Below are 20,728 nucleotides of genomic sequence, written 5' to 3'. Positions count from 1 at the left end.
CTCTCTACGCCTTTACATCTCTCTACATCTCTCTACACCTCTCTACATCTCTCTACGCCTCTCTACACCTCTCTACACCTCTCTACATCGCTCTACACCTCTCTACATCTCTCTACACCTCTCTACACCTCTCTACACCTCTCTACATCTCTCTACATCTCTCTATACCTCTCGACATCTCTACACCTCTCTACACCTCTCTACACCTCTCTACACCTCTCTATACCTCTCTACATCTCTCTACACCTCTCTACACCTCTCTACAACTCTCTTCACCTCTTTACACCTCTCTACACCTCTCTACGCCCCTCTACACCTCTCTACATCTCTCTACACCTCTCTACACCTCTCTACACCTCTCTACACCTTTCTACATCTCCCTACATCTCTCTACACCTCTCTACACCCCTCCCTACATCTCTCTACATCTCTCTACATCTCTCTACACCTCTCTACACCTCTCTACATCTCTCTACATCTCTCTACATCTCTCTACACCTCTCTACACCTCTCTATATCTCTCTACACCTCTCTACACCTCTCTACATCTCTCTACATCTCTCTACACCTCTCTACGCCTCTCTACATCTCTCTATATCTCTCTATATCTCTCTACACCTCTCTACACCTCTCTACATCTCTCTACGCCTCTACATCTCTCTACATCTCTCTACACCTCTCTACGCCTCTACATCTCTCTACATCTCTCTACACCTCTCTACATCTCTCTACGCCTCTCTACACCTCTCTACACCTCTCTACATCGCTCTACACCTCTCTACATCTCTCTACACCTCTCTACACCTCTCTACACCTCTCTACATCTCTCTACATCTCTCTATACCTCTCGACATCTCTACACCTCTCTACACCTCTCTACACCTCTCTACACCTCTCTATACCTCTCTACATCTCTCTACACCTCTCTACACCTCTCTACAACTCTCTTCACCTCTTTACACCTCTCTACACCTCTCTACGCCCCTCTACACCTCTCTACATCTCTCTACACCTCTCTACACCTCTCTACACCTCTCTACACCTCTCTACACCTCTCTACACCTCTCTACATCTCTCTACGCCCCTCTACACCTCTCACATCGCTCTACACCTCTCTACACCTCTCTACACCTCTCTACACCTCTCTACACCTCTCTACACCTCTCTACATCTCTCTACATCTCTCTACATCTCTCTACACCTCTCTACACCTCTCTACACATCTCTACGTCTCTCTACACCTCTCTACACCTCCCTACACCTCTCTACACCTCCCTACACCTATCTACACCTCTCTACATCTCTCTACGCCTCTACATCTCTCTACATCGCCCTACATCTCTCTACGCCTCTACACCTCTCTACATCTCTCTACACCTCTCTACACCTCTCTACATCTCTCTACGCCTCTCTACATCTCTCTACATCTCCCTACATCTCTCTACATCTCTCTACATCTCTCTACACCTCTCTACACCTCTCTACATCTCTCTACACCTCCCTACACATCTTTACATCTCTCTACATCTCTCTACACCTCTCTATATCTCTCTACATCTCTGTACATCTCTCTACACCTCTCTACACCTCTCTATATCTCTCTATATCTCTCTACATCTCTCTACACCTCTCTATATCTCTCTACATCTCTCTACATCTCTCTACATCTCTCTACATCTCTCTACACCTCTCTACACCTCTCTACACCTCTCTACGTCTCTCTACACCTCTCTACACCTCCCTACACCTCTCTACACCTCCCTACGTCTCTCTACATCTCTTTACATCTCTCTACACCTCCCTACACCTCTCTACACCTCTCTACATCTCTCTACGCCTCTACATCTCTCTACACCTCTCTACACCTCTCTACACCTCTCTACATCTCTCTACATCTCTCTATACCTCTCGACATCTCTACACCTCTCTACACCTCTCTACACCTCTCTATACCTCTCTACATCTCTCTACACCTCTCTACACCTCTCTACAACTCTCTTCACCTCTTTACACCTCTCTACACCTCTCTACGCCCCTCTACACCTCTCTACATCTCTCTACACCTCTCTACACCTCTCTACACCTCTCTACATCTCTCTACGCCCCTCTACACCTCTCACATCTCTCTACACCTCTCTACACCTCTCTACACCTCTCTACACCTCTCTACACCTCTCTACACCTCTCTACATCTCTCTACATCTCTCTACATCTCTCTACACCTCTCTACATCTCTCTACACCTCTCTACATCTCTCTACATCTCTCTACACCTCTCTACACCTCTCTACATCTCTCTACATCTCTCTACACCTCTCTACATCTCTCTACATCTCTCTACATCTCTCTACACCTCTCTATATCTCTCTACATCTCTCTATATCTCTCTACATCTCTCTACACCTCTTTATATCTCTCTACATCTCTCTACACCTCTCTATATCTCTCTACACCTCTCTATATCTCTCTACATCTCTCTACACCTGTCTATATCTCTCTACATCTCTCTACACCTCTCTACATCTCTCTACACCTCTCTACATCTCTCTACACCTCTCTACACCTCTCTACATCTCTCTACATCTCTCTACACCTCTCTACACCTCTTTATATCTCTCTACATCTCTCTACACCTCTCTATATCTCTCTACATCTCTCCACACCTCTCTATATCTCTCTACATCTCTCTATATCTCTCTACATCTCTCTACACCTCTTTATATCTCTCTACATCTCTCTACACCTCTCTATATCTCTCTACACCTCTCTATATCTCTCTACATCTCTCTATATCTCTCTACATCTCTCTATATCTCTCTACATCTCTCTACACCTCTTTATATCCCTCTACATCTCTCTACACCTCTCTATATCTCTCTACACCTCTCTATATCTCTCTACATCTCTCCACACCTCTCTATATCTCTCTACATCTCTCTATATCTCTCTACATCTCTCTACACCTCTTTATATCTCTCTACATCTCTCTACACCTCTCTATATCTCTCTACACCTCTCTATATCTCTCTACATCTCTCTATATCTCTCTACATCTCTCTACATCTCTCTACATCTCTCTATACCTCTCGACATCTCTACATCTCTCTACATCTCTCTATACCTCTTGACATCTCTACACCTCTCTACACCTCTCTACACCTCTCTTCATCTCTCTACACCTCTCTACACCTCTCTACGCCCCTCTACACCTCTCTACATCTCTCTACACCTCTCTACACCTCTCTACACCTCTCTACACCTCTCTACATTTCTCTACGCCCCTCTACACCTCTCTACACCTCTCTACACCTCTCTACACCTCTCTACACCTCTCTACATCTCTCTACACCTCTCTTCACCTCTCTACACCTCATTACACCTCTCTACATCTCTCTACGCCCCTCTACACCTCTCTACATCTCTCTACATCTCTCTACACCTCTCTACGCCTCTCTACATCTCTCTACGTCTCTCTACGTCTCTCTACAGCTCTCTACACCTCTCTACACCTCTCTACACCTTTCTACATCTCCCTACATCTCTCTACAGCTCTCTACACCCCTCCCTACACCTCTCTACATCTCTCTACATCTCTCTACACCTCTCTACACCTCTCTACACCTCTCTACATCTCTCTACATCTCTCTACATCTCTCTACATCTCTCTACATCTCTCTACACCTCTCTATATCTCTCTACACCTCTCTACACCTCTCTACATCTCTCTACATCTCTCTACACCTCTCTACGCCTCTCTACATCTCTCTACGTCTCTCTACGCCTCTCTACACCTCTCTACACCTCTCTACACCCCTCTACACCTCTCTATACCTCTCTACACCTCTCTACACCTTTCTACATCTCCCTACATCTCTCTACACCTCTCTACACCCCTCCCTACATCTCTCTACATCTCTCTACATCTCTCTACACCTCTCTACACCTCTCTACATCTCTCTACATCTCTCTACATCTCTCTACACCTCTCTACATCTCTCTACACCTCTCTATATCTCTCTACACCTCTCTACACCTCTACACCTCTCTACATCTCTCTACATCTCTCTACACCTCTCTACATCTCTCTACACCTCTCTACATCTCTCTACACCTCTCTACACCTCTCTACACCTCTCTACACCTCTCTACACCTCTCTACACCTCTCTACATCTCTCTACGCCCCTCTACACCTCTCACATCTCTCTACACCTCTCTACACCTCTCTACACCTCTCTACACCTCTCTACACCTCTCTACACCTCTCTACATCTCTCTACACCTCTCTTCACCTCTCTACACCTCTCGACACCTCTCTACATCTCTCTACGCCCCTCTACACCTCTCTACACCTCTCTACATCTCTCTACATCTCTCTACACCTCTCTACGCCTCTCTACATCTCTCTACGTCTCTCTACGCCTCTCTACACCTCTCTACACCTCTCTACACCTCTCTACACCTCTCTACACCCCTCTACACCTCTCTATACCTCTCTACACCTCTCTACACCTTTCTACATCTCCCTACATCTCTCTACACCTCTCTACACCCCTCCCTACATCTCTCTACATCTCTCTACATCTCTCTACACCTCTCTACACCTCTCTACATCTCTCTACATCTCTCTACATCTCTCTACACCTCTCTACATCTCTCTACATCTCTCTACACCTCTCTATATCTCTCTACATCTCTCTACACCTCTCTACATCTCTCTACATCTCTCTACACCTCTCTACATCTCTCTACACCTCTCTACATCTCTCTACATCTCTCTACACCTCTCTACATCTCTCTACACCTCTCTACATCTCTCTACATCTCTCTACACCTCTCTACATCTCTCTACACCTCTACACCTCTCTACATCTCTCTACATCTCTCTACACCTCTCTACATCTCTCTACACCTCTCTACACCTCTCTACATCTCTCTACACCTCTCTACACCTCTCTACACCTCTCTACATCTCTCTACACCTCTGTACATCTCTCTACATCTCTCTACACCTCTCTACACCTCTCTACATCTCTCTACATCTCTCTACACCTCTCTACATCTCTCTACATGTCTCTACACCTCTCTACACCTCTCTACACCTCTCTACATCTCTCTACATCTCTCTATACCTCTCGACATCTCTCTACACCTCTCTACACCTCTCTACACCTCTCTATACCTCTCTACACATCTCTACACCTCTCTACACCTCTCTACACCTCTCCTCACCTCTCTACACCTTTCTGCACCTCTCCAGGCCCCTCTACACCTCTCTACATCTCTCTACACATCTCTACACCTCTCTACACCTCTCTACACTCTCTACACCTCTCTACGTCTCTCTACGCCCCTTAACACCTCTCTACATCTCTCTACACCTCTCTACACCTCTCTACACCTCTCTACACCTCTCTACATATCTCTACACCTCTCTACACCTCTCTACACCTCTCTACACCTCTCTACATCTCTCTACACCTCTCTTCACCTCTCTACACCTCTCTACATCTCTCTACGCCCCTCTACAGCTCTCTACACCTCTCTACATCTCTCTACTCCTCTCTACATCTCTCTACACCTCTCTACGCCTCTCTACATCTCTCTACGCCTCTCTACGCCTCTCTACACCTCTCTACACCTCTCTACACCTCTATACACGCCTCTACACCTCTCTACACCTCTCTACACCTCTCTACACCTTTCTACATGTCTCTACATCTCTCTACATCTCCCTACACCTCTCTACATCTCTCTACACCTCTCTACACCTCTCTACACCTCTCTACATCTCTCTACCACTCTGTACATCTCTCTACATCTCTCTACACCTATCTACACCTCTCTACATCTCTCTACATCTCTCTACATCTCTCTACACCTCTCTACATCTCTCTACATCGTTCTACACCTCTCTACACCTCTCTACATCTCTCTACACCTCTCTACACCTCTCTACACCTCTCTACACCTCTCTACACCTCTCTACATCTCTCTACATCTCTCTACGCCCCTCTACACCTCTCTACATCTCCCTACATCTCTCTACACCTCTCTACACCTCTCTACACCTCTCTACATCTCTCTACGCCCCTCTACACCTCTCTACATCTCTCTACACCTCTCTACACCTCTCTACACCTCTCTACACCTCTCTACACCTCTCTACATCTCTCTACACCTCTCTTCACCTCTCTACACCTCTCGACACCTCTCTACATCTCTCTACGCCCCTCTACACCTCTCTACACCTCTCTACATCTCTCTACATCTCTCTACACCTCTCTACGCCTCTCTACATCTCTCTACGTCTCTCTACGCCTCTCTACACCTCTCTACACCTCTCTACACCTCTCTATACCTCTCTACACCTCTCTACACCTTTCTACATCTCCCTACATCTCTCTACACCTCTCTACACCCCTCCCTACATCTCTCTACATCTCTCTACACCTCTCTACGCCTCTCTACATCTCTCTACGTCTCTCTACGCCTCTCTACACCTCTTTACACCTCTCTACACCTCTCTACACCTCTCTACACCCCTCTACACCTCTCTATACCTCTCTACACCTCTCTACACCTTTCTACATCTCCCTACATCTCTCTACACCTCTCTACACCCCTCCCTACATCTCTCTACATCTCTCTACATCTCTCTACACCTCTCTACACCTCTCTACATCTCTCTACATCTCTCTACATCTCTCTACATCTCTCTACATCTCTCTACATCTCTCTACACCTCTCTATATCTCTCTACACCTCTCTACACCTCTCTACATCTCTCTACATCTCTCTACACCTCTCTACGCCTCTCTACATCTCTCTACGTCTCTCTACGCCTCTCTACACCTCTCTACACCTCTCTACACCCCTCTACACCTCTCTATACCTCTCTACACCTCTCTACACCTTTCTACATCTCCCTACATCTCTCTACACCTCTCTACACCCCTCCCTACATCTCTCTACATCTCTCTACATCTCTCTACACCTCTCTACACCTCTCTACATCTCTCTACATCTCTCTACATCTCTCTACACCTCTCTACATCTCTCTACACCTCTCTATATCTCTCTACACCTCTCTACACCTCTACACCTCTCTACATCTCTCTACATCTCTCTACACCTCTCTACATCTCTCTACACCTCTCTACATCTCTCTACACCTCTCTACACCTCTCTACACCTCTCTACACCTCTCTACACCTCTCTACACCTCTCTACATCTCTCTACGCCCCTCTACACCTCTCACATCTCTCTACACCTCTCTACACCTCTCTACACCTCTCTACACCTCTCTACACCTCTCTACACCTCTCTACATCTCTCTACACCTCTCTTCACCTCTCTACACCTCTCGACACCTCTCTACATCTCTCTACGCCCCTCTACACCTCTCTACACCTCTCTACATCTCTCTACATCTCTCTACACCTCTCTACGCCTCTCTACATCTCTCTACGTCTCTCTACGCCTCTCTACACCTCTCTACACCTCTCTACACCTCTCTACACCTCTCTACACCCCTCTACACCTCTCTATACCTCTCTACACCTCTCTACACCTTTCTACATCTCCCTACATCTCTCTACACCTCTCTACACCCCTCCCTACATCTCTCTACATCTCTCTACATCTCTCTACACCTCTCTACACCTCTCTACATCTCACTACATCTCTCTACATCTCTCTACACCTCTCTACATCTCTCTACATCTCTCTACACCTCTCTATATCTCTCTACATCTCTCTACACCTCTCTACATCTCTCTACATCTCTCTACACCTCTCTACATCTCTCTACACCTCTCTACATCTCTCTACATCTCTCTACACCTCTCTACATCTCTCTACACCTCTCTACATCTCTCTACATCTCTCTACACCTCTCTACATCTCTCTACACCTCTACACCTCTCTACATCTCTCTACATCTCTCTACACCTCTCTACATCTCTCTACACCTCTCTACACCTCTCTACATCTCTCTACACCTCTCTACACCTCTCTACACCTCTCTACATCTCTCTACACCTCTGTACATCTCTCTACATCTCTCTACACCTCTCTACACCTCTCTACATCTCTCTACATCTCTCTACACCTCTCTACATCTCTCTACATGTCTCTACACCTCTCTACACCTCTCTACACCTCTCTACATCTCTCTACATCTCTCTATACCTCTCGACATCTCTACACCTCTCTACACCTCTCTACACCTCTCCTCACCTCTCTACACCTTTCTGCACCTCTCCAGGCCCCTCTACACCTCTCTACATCTCTCTACACATCTCTACACCTCTCTACACCTCTCTACACCTCTCTACACCTCTCTACGTCTCTCTACGCGCCTTAACACCTCTCTACATCTCTCTACACCTCTCTACACCTCTCTACACCTCTCTACACCTCTCTACATATCTCTACACCTCTCCACACCTCTCTACACCTCTCTACACCTCTCTACATCTCTCTACACCTCTCTTCACCTCTCTACACCTCTCTACATCTCTCTACGCCCCTCTACAGCTCTCTACACCTCTCTACATCTCTCTACTGCTCTCTACATCTCTCTACACCTCTCTACGCCTCTCTACATCTCTCTACGCCTCTCTACGCCTCTCTACACCTCTCTACACCTCTCTACACCTCTATACACGCCTCTACACCTCTCTACACCTCTCTACACCTCTCTACACCTTTCTACATGTCTCTACATCTCTCTACATCTCCCTACACCTCTCTACATCTCTCTACACCTCTCTACACCTCTCTACACCTCTCTACATCTCTCTACACCTCTGTACATCTCTCTACATCTCTCTACACCTATCTACACCTCTCTACATCTCTCTACATCTCTCTACATCTCTCTACACCTCTCTACACCTCTCTACACCTCTCTACACCTCTTTACATCTCTCTACGCCCCTCTACACCTCTCTACATCTCTCTACACCTCTCTACACCTCTCTACACCTCTCTACACCTCTCTACACCTCTCTACATCTCTCTACACCTCTCTTCACCTCTCTACACCTCTCGACACCTCTCTACATCTCTCTACGCCCCTCTACACCTCTCTACACCTCTCTACATCTCTCTACATCTCTCTACACCTCTCTACGCCTCTCTACATCTCTCTACGTCTCTCTACGCCTCTCTACACCTCTCTACACCTCTCTACACCTCTCTACACCTCTCTACACCTCTCTATACCTCTCTACACCTCTCTACACCTTTCTACATCTCCCTACATCTCTCTACACCTCTCTACACCCCTCCCTACATCTCTCTACATCTCTCTACACCTCTCTATACCTCTCTACATCTCTCTACACCTCTCTACACCTCTCTACAACTCTCTTCACCTCTTTACACCTCTCTACACCTCTCTACGCCCCTCTACACCTCTCTACATCTCTCTACACCTCTCTCCACCTCTCTACATCTCTCTACGCCCCTCTACACCTCTCACATCTCTCTACACCTCTCTACACCTCTCTACACCTCTCTACACCTCTCTACACCTCTCTACACCTCTCTACATCTCTCTACACCTCTCTTCACCTCTCTACACCTCTCGACACACCTCTCTACATCTCTCTACGCCCCTCTACACCTCTCTACACCTCTCTACATCTCTCTACATCTCTCTACACCTCTCTACGCCTCTCTACATCTCTCTACGTCTCTCTACGCCTCTCTACACCTCTCTACACCTCTCTACACATCTCTACACCTCTCTACACCCCTCTACACCTCTCTATACCTCTCTACACCTCTCTACACCTTTCTACATCTCCCTACATCTCTCTACACCTCTCTACACCCCTCCCTACATCTCTCTACATCTCTCTACATCTCTCTACACCTCTCTACACCTCTCTACATCTCTCTACATCTCTCTACATCTCTCTACACCTCTCTACATCTCTCTACATCTCTCTACACCTCTCTATATCTCTCTACATCGCTCTACACCTCTCTACATCTCTTTACATCTCTCTACACCTCTCTACACCTCTCTACACTTCTCTACATCTCTCTACATCTCTCTACACCTCTCTACATCTCTTTACACCTCTCTACACCTCTCTACACCTCTCTACATCTCTCTACATCTCTCTACATCTCTCTACACCTCTCTACACCTCTCTACACATCTCTACGTCTCTCTACACCTCTCTACACCTCCCTACACCTCTCTACACCTCCCTACACCTATCTACACCTCTCTACATCTCTCTACGCCTCTACATCTCTCTACATCGCCCTACATCTCTCTACGCCTCTACATCTCTCTACATCTCTCTACACCTCTCTACATCTCTCTACACCTCTCTACACCTCTCTACATCTCTCTACGCCTCTCTACATCTCTCTACATCTCCCTACATCTCTCTACATCTCTCTACATCTCTCTACACCTCTCTACACCTCTCTACATCTCTCTACACCTCCCTACACATCTTTACATCTCTCTACATCTCTCTACACCTCTCTATATCTCTCTACATCTCTGTACATCTCTCTACACCTCTCTACACCTCTCTATATCTCTCTATATCTCTCTACATCTCTCTACACCTCTCTATATCTCTCTACATCTCTCTACATCTCTCTACATCTCTCTACATCTCTCTACACCTCTCTACACCTCTCTACACCTCTCTACGTCTCTCTACACCTCTCTACACCTCCCTACACCTCTCTACACCTCCCTACGTCTCTCTACATCTCTTTACATCTCTCTACACCTCCCTACACCTCTCTACACCTCTCTACATCTCTCTACGCCTCTACATCTCTCTACATCTCTCTACACCTCTCTACGCCTCTACATCTCTCTACATCTCTCTACATCTCTCTACACCTCTCTACACCTCTCTACATCTCTCTACATCTCTCTACATCTCTCTACACCTCTCTACACCTCTATACACCTCTCTACACCTCTCTATATCTCTCTACATCTCTCTACATCTCTCTACACCTCTCTACATCTCTCTATATCTCTCTATATCTCTCTACACCTCTCTACACCTCTCTACATCTCTCTACGCCTCTACATCTCTCTACATCTCTCTACACCTCTCTACGCCTCTACATCTCTCTACATCTCTCTACACCTCTCTACATCTCTCTACGCCTCTCTACACCTCTCTACACCTCTCTACATCGCTCTACACCTCTCTACATCTCTCTACACCTCTCTACACCTCTCTACACCTCTCTACATCTCTCTACATCTCTCTATACCTCTCGACATCTCTACACCTCTCTACACCTCTCTACACCTCTCTACACCTCTCTATACCTCTCTACATCTCTCTACATCTCTCTATACCTCTCGACATCTCTACACCTCTCTACACCTCTCTACACCTCTCTACACCTCTCTACACCTCTCTACAACTCTCTTCACCTCTTTACACCTCTCTACACCTCTCTACGCCCCTCTACACCTCTCTACACCTCTCTACATCTCTCTACACCTCTCTACATCTCTCTACACCTCTACACCTCTCTACATCTCTCTACACCTCTCTACATCTCTCTACACCTCTCTACACCTCTCTACATCTCTCTACACCTCTCTACACCTCTCTACACCTCTCTACATCTCTCTACACCTCTGTACATCTCTCTACATCTCTCTACACCTCTCTACACCTCTCTACATCTCTCTACATCTCTCTACATCTCTCTACACCTCTCTACATCTCTCTACACCTCTCTACACCTCTCTACACCTCTCTACATCTCTCTACATCTCTCTATACCTCTCGACATCTCTACACCTCTCTACACCTCTCTACACCTCTCTATACCTCTCTACACCTCTCTACATCTCTCTACACCTCTCTACACCTCTCTACATCTCTCTACACCTCTCTACACCTCTCTACACCTCTCTACATCTCTCTACACCTCTGTACATCTCTCTACATCTCTCTACACCTCTCTACACCTCTCTACATCTCTCTACATCTCTCTACATCTCTCTACACCTCTCTACATCTCTCTACACCTCTCTACACCTCTCTACACCTCTCTACATCTCTCTACATCTCTCTACACCTCTCTACATCTCTCTACACCTCTCTATACCTCTCTACATCTCTCTACACCTCTCTACACCTCTCTACACCTCTCTACATCTCTCTACACCTCTGTACATCTCTCTACATCTCTCTACACCTCTCTACACCTCTCTACATCTCTCTACATCTCTCTACACCTCTCTACATCTCTCTACACCTCTCTACACCTCTCTACACCTCTCTACATCTCTCTACATCTCTCTATACCTCTCGACATCTCTACACCTCTCTACACCTCTCTACACCTCTCTATACCTCTCTACACCTCTCTACACCTCTCTACACCTCTCTACACCTCTCTACGCCCCTCTCCACCTCTCTACATCTCTCTACACCTCTCTACACCTCTCTACACCTCTCTACACCTCTCTACATATCTCTACACCTCTCTACACCTCTCTACACCTCTCTACACCTCTCTACATCTCTCTACACCTCTGTACACCTCTCTACATCTCTCTACACCTCTCTACACCTCTCTACATCTCTCTACATCTCTCTACATCTCTCTACACCTCTCTACATCTCTCTACATCGTTCTACACCTCTCTACACCTCTCTACATCTCTCTACACCTCTCTACACCTCTCTACACCTCTCTACACCTCTCTACATCTCTCTACACATCTCTTCACCTCTCTACACCTCTCGACACCTCTCTACATCTCTCTACGCCCCTCTACACCTCTCTACACCTCTCTACATCTCTCTACATCTCTCTACACCTCTCTACGCCTCTCTACATCTCTCTACGTCTCTCTACGCCTCTCTACACCTCTCTACACCTCTCTACATCTCTCTACACCTCTCTACACCTCTCTATACCTCTCTACACCTCTCTACACCTTTCTACATCTCCCTACATCTCTCTACACCTCTCTACACCCCTCCCTACATCTCTCTACATCTCTCTACATCTCTCTACACCTCTCTACACCTCTCTACATCTCTCTACATCTCTCTACATCTCTCTACACCTCTCTACATCTCTCTACATCTCTCTACACCTCTCTATATCTCTCTACACCTCTCTACACCTCTCTACACCTCTCTACATCTCTCTACACCTCTCTACATCTCTCTACATCTCTCTACACCTCTCTACATCTCTCTACACCTCTCTACATCTCTCTACATCTCTCTACACCTCTCTACATCTCTCTACACCTCTACACCACTCTACATCTGTCTACATCTCTCTACACCTCTCTACATCTCTCTACACCTCTCTACACCTCTCTACATCTCTCTACACCTCTCTACACCTCTCTACACCTCTCTACATCTCTCTACATCTCTCTACATCTCTCTACACCTCTCTACATCTCTCTACATCGTTCTACACCTCTCTACACCTCTCTACATCTATCTACACCTCTCTACACCTCTCTACACCTCTCTACATATCTCTACACCTCTCTACACCTCTCTACACCTCTCTACACCTCTCTACATCTCTCTACACCTCTGTACATCTCTCTACATCTCTCTACACCTCTCTACACCTCTCTACATCTCTCTACATCTCTCTACATCTCTCTACACCTCTCTACATCTCTCTACATCGTTCTACACCTCTCTACACCTCTCTACATCTCTCTACACCTCTCTACACCTCTCTACACCTCTCTACACCTCTCTACATCTCTCTACACATCTCTTCACCTCTCTACACCTCTCGACACCTCTCTACATCTCTCTACGCCCCTCTACACCTCTCTACACCTCTCTACATCTCTCTACATCTCTCTACACCTCTCTACGCCTCTCTACATCTCTCTACGTCTCTCTACGCCTCTCTACACCTCTCTACACCTCTCTACATCTCTCTACACCTCTCTACACCTCTCTATACCTCTCTACACCTCTCTACACCTTTCTACATCTCCCTACATCTCTCTACACCTCTCTACACCCCTCCCTACATCTCTCTACATCTCTCTACATCTCTCTACACCTCTCTACACCTCTCTACATCTCTCTACATCTCTCTACATCTCTCTACACCTCTCTACATCTCTCTACATCTCTCTACACCTCTCTATATCTCTCTACACCTCTCTACACCTCTCTACACCTCTCTACATCTCTCTACACCTCTCTACATCTCTCTACATCTCTCTACACCTCTCTACATCTCTCTACACCTCTCTACATCTCTCTACATCTCTCTACACCTCTCTACATCTCTCTACACCTCTACACCACTCTACATCTGTCTACATCTCTCTACACCTCTCTACATCTCTCTACACCTCTCTACACCTCTCTACATCTCTCTACACCTCTCTACACCTCTCTACACCTCTCTACATCTCTCTACATCTCTCTACATCTCTCTACATCTCTCTACATCGTTCTACACCTCTCTACACCTCTCTACATCTATCTACACCTCTCTACACCTCTCTACACCTCTCTACACCTCTCTACACCTCTCTACATCTCTCTACATCTCTCTACGCCCCTCTACACCTCTCTACATCTCCCTACATCTCTCTACACCTCTCTACACCTCTCTACACCTCTCTACATCTCTCTACGCCCCTCTACACCTCTCTACATCTCTCTACACCTCTCTACACCTCTCTACACCTCTCTACACCTCTCTACACCTCTCTACATCTCTCTACACATCTCTTCACCTCTCTACACCTCTCGACACCTCTCTACATCTCTCTACGCCCCTCTACACCTCTCTACACCTCTCTACATCTCTCTACATCTCTCTACACCTCTCTACGCCTCTCTACATCTCTCTACGTCTCTCTACGCCTCTCTACACCTCTCTACACCTCTCTACATCTCTCTACACCTCTCTACACCTCTCTATACCTCTCTACACCTCTCTACACCTTTCTACATCTCCCTACATCTCTCTACACCTCTCTACACCCCTCCCTACATCTCTCTACATCTCTCTACATCTCTCTACACCTCTCTACACCTCTCTACATCTCTCTACATCTCTCTACATCTCTCTACACCTCTCTACATCTCTCTACATCTCTCTACACCTCTCTATATCTCTCTACACCTCTCTACACCTCTCTACACCTCTCTACATCTCTCTACACCTCTCTACATCTCTCTACATCTCTCTACACCTCTCTACATCTCTCTACACCTCTCTACATCTCTCTACATCTCTCTACACCTCTCTACATCTCTCTACACCTCTACACCACTCTACATCTGTCTACATCTCTCTACACCTCTCTACATCTCTCTACACCTCTCTACACCTCTCTACATCTCTCTACACCTCTCTACACCTCTCTACACCTCTCTACATCTCTCTACACCTCTGTACATCTCTCTACATCTCTCTACACCTCTCTACACCTCTCTACATCTCTCTACATCTCTCTACATCTCTCTACACCTCTCTACATCTCTCTACATCTCTCTACACCTCTCTACACCTCTCTACATCTCTCTACATCTCTCTATACCTCTCGACATCTCTACACCTCTCTACACCTCTCTACACCTCTCTACACCTCTCTACACCTCTCTACACCTCTCTACATCTCTCTACACCTCTGTACATCTCTCTACATCTCTCTACACCTCTCTACACCTCTCTACATCTCTCTACATCTCTCTACACCTCTCTACATCTCTCTACACCTCTCTACACCTCTCTACACCTCTCTACATCTCTCTACATCTCTCTATACCTCTCGACATCTCTACACCTCTCTACACCTCTCTACACCTCTCTATACCTCTCTACACCTCTCTACACCTCTCTACACCTCTCTACACCTCTCTACGCCCCTCTACACCTCTCTACATCTCTCTACATCTCTCTACACCTCTCTACACCTCTCTATACCTCTCTACACCTCTCTACGCCCCTCTACACCTCTCTACACCTCTCTACATCTCTCTACACCTCTCTACACCTCTCTATACCTCTCTACACCTCTCTACACCTTTCTACATCTCCCTACATCTCTCTACACCTCTCTACACCCCTCCCTACATCTCTCTACATCTCTCTACATCTCTCTACACCTCTCTACACCTCTCTACATCTCTCTACATCTCTCTACATCTCTCTACACCTCTCTACATCTCTCTACATCTCTCTACACCTCTCTATATCTCTCTACACCTCTCTACACCTCTCTACATCTCTCTACACCTCTCTACATCTCTCTACATCTCTCTACACCTCTCTACATCTCTCTACACCTCTCTACATCTCTCTACATCTCTCTACACCTCTCTACATCTCTCTACACCTCTACACCTCTCTACATCTCTCTACATCTCTCTACACCTCTCTACATCTCTCTACACCTCTCTACACCTCTCTACATCTCTCTACACCTCTCTACACCTCTCTACACCTCTCTACATCTCTCTACACCTCTGTACATCTCTGTACATCTCTCTACACCTCTCTACACCTCTCTACATCTCTCTACATCTCTCTACATCTCTCTACACCTCTCTACATCTCTCTACATCTCTCTACACCTCTCTACACCTCTCTACATCTCTCTACATCTCTCTATACCTCTCGACATCTCTACACCTCTCTACACCTCTCTACACCTCTCTACACCTCTCTACACCTCTCTACACCTCTCTATACCTCTCTACATCTCTCTACACCTCTCTATATCTCTCTACACCTCTCTACACCTCTCTACATCGCTCTACATCTCTCTACACCTCTCTACATCTCTCTACACCTCTCTACACCTCTCTACACCTCTCTACATCTCTCTACATCTCTCTACACCTCTCTACATCTCTCTACACCTCTCTATACCTCTCTACATCTCTCTACACCTCTCTACACCTCTCTACACCTCTCTACATCTCTCTACACCTCTGTACATCTCTCTACATCTCTCTACACCTCTCCACCTCTCTACATCTCTCTACATCTCTCTACATCTCTCTACATCTCTCTACACCTCTACACCTCTCTACATCTCTCTACATCTCTCTACACCTCTCTACATCTCTCTACACCTCTCTACACCTCTCTACATCTCTCTACACCTCTCTACACCTCTCTACACCTCTCTACATCTCTCTACACCTCTGTACATCTCTCTACATCTCTCTACACCTCTCTACACCTCTCTACATCTCTCTACATCTCTCTACATCTCTCTACACCTCTCTACATCTCTCTACATCTCTCTACACCTCTCTACACCTCTCTACATCTCTCTACATCTCTCTATACCTCTCGACATCTCTACACCTCTCTACACCTCTCTACACCTCTCTACACCTCTCTACACCTCTCTATACCTCTCTACATCTCTCTACACCTCTCTATATCTCTCTACACCTCTCTACACCTCTCTACATCTCTCTACATCTCTCTACACCTCTCTACATCTCTCTACACCTCTCTACACCTCTCTACACCTCTCTACATCTCTCTACACCTCTCTACACCTCTCTACACCTCTCTACATCTCTCTACATCTCTCTACACCTCTCTACATCTCTCTACACCTCTCTATACCTCTCTACATCTCTCTACACCTCTCTACACCTCTCTACACCTCTCTACATCTCTCTACACCTCTGTACATCTCTCTACATCTCTCTACACCTCTCTACACCTCTCTACATCTCTCTACATCTCTCTACACCTCTCTACATCTCTCTACACCTCTCTACACCTCTCTACACCTCTCTACATCTCTCTACATCTCTCTATACCTCTCGACATCTCTACACCTCTCTACACCTCTCTACACCTCTCTATACCTCTCTACACCTCTCTACACCTCTCTACACCTCTCTACACCTCTCTACACCTCTCTACGCCCCTCTCCACCTCTCTACATCTCTCTACACCTCTCTACACCTCTCTACACCTCTCTACATCTCTCTACGCCCCTCTACACCTCTCTACATCTCTCTACACCTCTCTACACCTCTCTACACCTCTCTACACCTCTCTACATATCTCTACACCTCTCTACACCTCTCTACACCTCTCTACACCTCTCTACATCTCTCTACACCTCTGTACATCTCTCTACATCTCTCTACACCTCTCTACACCTCTCTACATCTCTCTACATCTCTCTACATCTCTCTACACCTCTCTACATCTCTCTACATCGTTCTACACCTCTCTACACCTCTCTACATCTCTCTACACCTCTCTACACCTCTCTACACCTCTCTACACCTCTCTACATCTCTCTACATCTCTCTACGCCCCTCTACACCTCTCTACATCTCCCTACATCTCTCTACACCTCTCTACACCTCTCTACACCTCTCTACATCTCTCTACGCCCCTCTACACCTCTCTACATCTCTCTACACCTCTCTACACCTCTCTACACCTCTCTACACCTCTCTACACCTCTCTACATCTCTCTACACCTCTCTTCACCTCTCTACACCTCTCGACACCTCTCTACATCTCTCTACGCCCCTCTACACCTCTCTACACCTCTCTACATCTCTCTACATCTCTCTACACCTCTCTACGCCTCTCTACATCTCTCTACGTCTCTCTACGCCTCTCTACACCTCTCTACACCTCTCTACATCTCTCTACACCTCTCTACACCTCTCTATACCTCTCTACACCTCTCTACACCTTTCTACATCTCCCTACATCTCTCTACACCTCTCTACACCCCTCCCTACATCTCTCTACATCTCTCTACATCTCTCTACACCTCTCTACACCTCTCTACATCTCTCTACATCTCTCTACATCTCTCTACACCTCTCTACATCTCTCTACATCTCTCTACACCTCTCTATATCTCTCTACACCTCTCTACACCTCTCTACATCTCTCTACACCTCTCTACATCTCTCTACATCTCTCTACACCTCTCTACATCTCTTTACACCTCTCTACATCTCTCTACATCTCTCTACACCTCTCTACATCTCTCTACACCTCTACACCACTCTACATCTGTCTACATCTCTCTACACCTCTCTACATCTCTCTACACCTCTCTACACCTCTCTACATCTCTCTACACCTCTCTACATCTCTCTACACCTCTCTACATCTCTCTACACCTCTGTACATCTCTCTACATCTCTCTACACCTCTCTACACCTCTCTACATCTCTCTACATCTCTCTAAATCTCTCTACACCTCTCTACATCTCTCTACATCTCTCTACACCTCTCTACACCTCTCTACATCTCTCTACATCTCTCTATACCTCTCGACATCTCTACACCTCTCTACACCTCTCTACACCTCTCTACACCTCTCTACACCTCTCTACACCTCTCTACATCTCTCTACACCTCTGTACATCTCTCTACATCTCTCTACACCTCTCTACACCTCTCTACATCTCTCTACATCTCTCTACATCTCTCTACACCTCTCTACATCTCTCTACACCTCTCTACACCTCTCTACACCTCTCTACATCTCTCTACATCTCTCTATACCTCTCGACATCTCTACACCTCTCTACACCTCTCTACACCTCTCTACACCTCTCTACACCTCTCTACACCTCTCTACACCTCTCTACGCCCCTCTACACCTCTCTACATCTCTCTACATCTCTCTACACCTCTCTACACCTCTCTATACCTCTCTACACCTCTCTACGCCCCTCTACACCTCTCTACACCTCTCTACATCTCTCTACACCTCTCTACACCTCTCTATACCTCTCTACACCTCTCTACACCTTTCTACATCTCCCTACATCTCTCTACACCTCTCTACACCCCTCCCTACATCTCTCTACATCTCTCTACATCTCTCTACACCTCTCTACACCTCTCTACATCTCTCTACATCTCTCTACATCTCTCTACACCTCTCTACATCTCTCTACATCTCTCTACACCTCTCTATATCTCTCTACACCTCTCTACACCTCTCTACATCTCTCTACACCTCTCTACATCTCTCTACATCTCTCTACACCTCTCTACATCTCTCTACACCTCTCTACACCTCTCTACATCTCTCTACACCTCTCTACATCTCTCCACACCTCTACACCTCTCTACATCTCTCTACATCTCTCTACACCTCTCTACATCTCTCTACACCTCTCTACACCTCTCTACATCTCTCTACACCTCTCTACACCTCTCTACACCTCTCTACATCTCTCTACACCTCTCTACACCTCTCTACATCTCTCTACACCTCTCTACACCTCTCTACATCTCTCTACATCTCTCTACATCTCTCTACACCTCTCTACATCTCTCTACATCTCTCTACACCTCTCTACACCTCTCTACATCTCTCTACATCTCTCTATACCTCTCGACATCTCTACACCTCTCTACACCTCTCTACACCTCTCTACACCTCTCTACACCTCTCTATACCTCTCTACATCTCTCTACACCTCTCTATATCTCTCTACACCTCTCTACACCTCTCTACATCTCTCTACATCTCTCTACACCTCTCTACATCTCTCTACACCTCTCTACATCTCTCTACATCTCTCTACACCTCTCTACATCTCTCTACACCTCTCTACATCACTCTACATCTCTCTACACCTCTCTACATCTCTCTACACCTCTCTACATCTCTCTACACCTCTCTACACCTCTCTACACCTCTCTACATCTCTCTACACCTCTGTACATCTCTCT

The sequence above is a fragment of the Salvelinus alpinus genome, chromosome 9, assembly GCF_045679555.1.
Source record: "Salvelinus alpinus chromosome 9, SLU_Salpinus.1, whole genome shotgun sequence".
NCBI lineage: Eukaryota > Metazoa > Chordata > Actinopteri > Salmoniformes > Salmonidae > Salvelinus > Salvelinus alpinus.
Note: the sequence above shows the minus strand (reverse complement) of the source record.